Source organism: Centruroides sculpturatus, unplaced genomic scaffold (assembly GCF_000671375.1).
Source record: "Centruroides sculpturatus isolate CEXI.00-Female unplaced genomic scaffold, Cexi_2.0 scaffold836, whole genome shotgun sequence".
In the NCBI taxonomy this organism is placed as follows: Eukaryota; Metazoa; Arthropoda; class Arachnida; order Scorpiones; family Buthidae; genus Centruroides; species Centruroides sculpturatus.
Genome location: NW_019385265.1, coordinates 43390 through 48140, shown reverse-complemented (window position 1 = coordinate 48140; position 4751 = coordinate 43390). Strand labels below are relative to the sequence as shown.

Genomic DNA, 4751 nt, shown 5'->3' with positions numbered 1-4751 from the left:
GTTTTTTTATGCGCGCATGATTTGGGCACTTAATACTCTGTGCCAAATTGCAACTCCTGACATGTACTCCTTCATACCTCTAAGCTGGTAACACAGCAAGCAGTACGATTTTATAAACAAGACATAGTATTGTTGACAATTATTTTTTAAGGTAATATTGTTATTTTACAACTTTTGTTAGACATTTAATAAAACAAATTTCAATATTTTAAATTTATAAACAAACTGTTCAAACTTTTCTAGAAAAACTAAAATTTATTGTTGTGTATTAAATATTTTTTATTAATAAAAATTTAAGATTTGTTTTAGTTTTTCACATTATTTAGTTTTGTTTTATTTATCGTTTTATATTTTTTGTGTTCTATTTCTAGTGTGAGAAAGGGGAGGCCCGTAAGAAGAAAATGTCTAGGGCCCCAAAGTGGGTTAATCCGGCCCTGGGTGCAAGCTTTGAGGAGACGTGACTCTTGAGGAAGATCAAGATTGAAGAACTCACCAGTGGGCAAGTAGAAAAAGCACTTAAACCGACATTTTAAGCCATTTATTTTGGATATGTTTTAATGTATTGAAATATAAATGGACTAAAATGCTGGTTTGAACTATAAGTACTCGAGAAAGATTTAAATTCCTCTTTTCATTTGTAAATAATCATTAATTTAGAAGATAGATGGTTTGATGACAATGCAATACATGGACAATCTGGAAGGACGGTGCCTCCAGTAGGGTTTCTCAAACGGGATCCCGGCTGTTTTTTTAACCCTGGAAATCTCGTAAATTTCTTAAAAGTTCACTTTTTTCTTATTTTGTGTTAAAGTTGAGGAAATTTTGCAAATAGAAAGTATAATTAAAATAGTTCTATTGGATATTAGTGGTGTATATGAACGCGAATGAATCGTACAAGCAAAAAAAAGTAAAGAAAAGGTCAACAGGTTTCGCAGGAATTCCTCCGATGAAAAAGCTACTAGCTCACCCGGCGAGCCGATTCCCGGACTGTCCGGACGATAGCACTATCGTAGGCGCGATGCAAGTATAGATTAGGATGTTTCAAATTTTTACAAGATATTATTATTATTTTTTGTGAAATTTTGCCTCCCCCTAAAAAGTGCCGCCCGGGGAGGGCCGCCCCTGCCGCCCCCACTACGGTACGCCACTGTCTGAACAAGCTGAAATGCGTCAACTCACTCAACTGACTCACTCACACTGATTGCAGCGCTTAAATAGGGAACAGAAGGTTCTAGAACTTTCTCGCTATATCCGAACCTCCAACATTCTATAATCTTCGAGTCTTACCACAGACCATCCAGACCTTGAACTGCCAGTTCCCCACTCGTTCACCAGAGAGCGTTCCCGTCACCGACCAACATGATAGCGTCTTCCCGTCACAATTCAAACATGCTTTCTTGTCACGCAATACTGTTATAACTTATTGACCTATAATTTTTCGTTTGAATAAATGAGCCAGGGTAGGGCAAGCGCTATCGCACCGTGCCTACGTCCCTGGGAATAAATCTTGAAAATAGACGAATTGATCCTTATAGTGTATGAAAACTTGGTTCATTCCAGTATTACGATCAAATATTAGGTCGTAGCTTCGATTTTCCGATACTAAAAACTCAGGATGATAATGAATCAGCTTAAACTCCAACGATACATTCTGTGAAACACATTTAAAATGTTCCATCTTCACTGGATAAGGCACTAGTTTAACAATTCCTATATCATAAAAAGTCTCAGTTCCANTAATGCAAAACTGAAATGTGCTTGTGAACTTCCATGGTAACCAAAAACTAATTTAATTAAAAAAAAAACTTTGGAAAGTATTTCCTTACACAAACACAAAATATTTACAATAAAACATTGCAAATTTGAAATATGTTTTCATTTATCATATATTTGATGAAATAAATTAAATAACACCTAACTATTAAAATTAACCAAACAAAAGAACAAGCTCACAAATTGTCTTATTAATACAGTTAGTTTGATGTTTAGTATTTTAAATACAATTGATAGGTTCAATTTGTTAACATCTAGCTATAAAAATAAATGCTTCCAGAATCCATTTCAAATATTTGAAAATTTTTCATAATTTTCTTAATTTACATAAAAAAAAAAACTATAATGTTTTGTATTGTAAAAGTATTTTCTCCTAAAGATAAATAATGTTTAAAACCATTTCATGTGTTCAAAAACATTAATTCTTAAAATCAAACATGAAATGAAAATACAAAAGTCAAGCATATCTGAAAAGGTTACAAATAAAAACAAACAAACCTGGAAAAAAAGCTTACAAAATTAACTGAAAATTGTTATGAATAAAATGAATAAAAACATTCATTTTTATTTAAAATTTATGGAAGAATTACAGAATTAGATAAAAATAAAACTTCTGTTATTGATTTATTTTATCTAATTTAAAATTGAAGTTTAAAAAGTTTGACTCCACTTTTATAAATAAATAAGTGAGCCTAAATAAAATTACTGATTTTACAAGAAGTCAATACTATTTTTTTTTTTTCCATCAAAAGAAACATTTTCAGACAGATTTTGATCAAAACTTATTTCTTTTAAAAATATAAAATATTGGTTTAAAATAAGCAGTAATTTTATTTATTCAGTTTAATATTAATTTTATTTAAGCATAAATTTAATAATTTGTTTTAAAATTAATAGAACAGACAAATTTGACATTCATATATTGAAAAATATAATTTTATTAACTGCTTTAATTGTGGACAGCAATGTTAACATGTGGTCATTTGGAACAAGCCTGTTATCATTATGGAATTAAGGTATTTTCTCTTTATTTTTTTTACAGTATATCCATTTTTTAACAATAATTTTAAAATCACAAACACACAGAATATCATAACATCAATAATACTTGGACTTGATCATTAGAATTGCCAATTTTTTTTACATGATAACTGCCAAACTCTCATTAGTGCAGATAGTTGCTTTGTCAATAGCACTATCAATTTAATATTCTAATAATGAAAGCTTATAAATCCAAAAAAAGGTTAGGATCATGTTAAATTTAGTTATTTGTATTAACAACAAAATCAGAATTTTAAGATAAATAATGCTTCTATCAATCCATTGATAGAAGCATAAAAGAAAAAAAGAAACTACAAGATTACTTTAAAAAGTTGACAATTCTTAGGGTTAGTATATTGGTGAGGAATTTGAAAAAGTATTTTTACTTGGCAGGTCACATCTTGAAAACAGTGTATTTTGAAAAATGTTTACAGAGGATTCTAAGCTTATTTTGATATACAGTAGAACCACTCTAGTCCGCCCTCGGCTAGTCCGTCACTCCGGTTAATCTAACCGTGGTCTGAGTAGAGAAACTTGTCCCGACTCGTTAGTGACTCACCATCCGTGGTGTTCTTCTGTGTTCGTTACAGTATATGTTTTACATTGTGTGTATGTGTACAGTTTTGTGTGTGTTTTCAACATGTCAGGAGTGAAACGTAAATACGTTACTCTTTCATTAAATGAAAAATTAGCAGTGCTACAAAGACTGGACAAAGGGAAGATTGTTTATTTTACTTTTTTCTGATAATCCGACCTTTTTTGCGTTTCGACCATACCTCCAGTCCCAAAGGTGACGGATTAGAGGGGTTCTACTGTAATCTTATTTTTGATCCTAGAATCTATTCATAAAATATTCACACAAAGTTTTATTACATCCTGTATACTAGCATCAAAAATTTAATACAGTGAACTGCAATGAAAACACAAAAATTCTTTAGAAAATTTAAAGCTGAAACAACTGCAATAAAATTAGTACAAACAGTATATAAACAAATGTCACAAAATCAAAAAAATCACAAAATAAAATGAGAAAAAAAATAAACATAGTAATTATTAATTATCAAATTAGTAAAAATATAAACTAAAGATTATGAAACATAGTGAAGTGCACATTCCTGCTAGGAACAGGGTCTGATGCAACTAGCCCAAATGCTCTGTAAAGTTATGCATTTTCCACCAGTGATGCAAATAGCACAACAGGTGTGCACTCCAATTTGTAATATCCCTTCATGCTATTTATCTGAAACCAGTTCAAAGTATAATAAAAAAATAATTATAATATCTAACTTACCACAAGACTGTTTGATATCTCTTGCTGAGACATTCTGTTTGGAATATATATATTTAAATTAGAAAATAAATTAAAATTGATCTATATTCGTTAAATTAATAATTAAAAACTGGATTTCTCTTTCATTGATTCCATTAAGAAATTTAACTTTTTTTTTTTTTTTGGATAAGCTTTTTACATATTTTTACATACTTCAATTTTGGACATTTTCTCTTTCATTGAACCATGTCAAGTTGTAAATTATTTCAAAGATCTTTCAAATTCTTTGCATATTGTCATAGTAGTATTGTATAGTAACGTGATGCATTACATATTTATCACATTTGCTTAAATGATTAAATCTAATAGAAAATCTCCCGCCAAACTTACCTACAAAAATCTGGCAACTTTAATTTTCTATCAAATCGCCAAACGTTGCATTGTAAAAAGCAAAGAGTTTCCTTTGCATTCAAGAATTTTTAATTTATAAATTATTATTTAAAACTATTATACTTTAATATTTTTGAATAAACAGAAGTAAAACATTTTCATTTTAGTGATTTTCAAATTTTCATTATTACAGTATTATTATTTTAATTAAAATGACTGTTAAAATGGGCAATAATCTGTTTTTTTTTTTTTTTTTTTTTTTTTTTTTTACAATTTT

At 29.4% G+C, this 4751-nt stretch overlaps 1 long non-coding RNA gene across 4 annotated transcripts in view; it reads right to left on the bottom strand.

Annotated features, from left to right (window-relative positions):
• Positions 1-4573, bottom strand: part of LOC111636868 — a 78035-nt gene extending 73462 nt beyond the window's left edge. For 3 of the 4 annotated variants that reach the window (XR_002758605.1, XR_002758603.1, XR_002758604.1), the window contains exons 1-2: positions 4298-4422; positions 4106-4139 (exon numbers count right to left, since the gene is read on the bottom strand). This is a non-coding gene — a long non-coding RNA (uncharacterized LOC111636868). Of the gene's footprint in view, positions 1-4105; positions 4140-4297; positions 4423-4474 lie in introns of those variants that run through there. The other variant, XR_002758606.1, reaches the window with a different exon arrangement.
• Between the last annotated feature and the right edge of the window lie 178 nt (positions 4574-4751).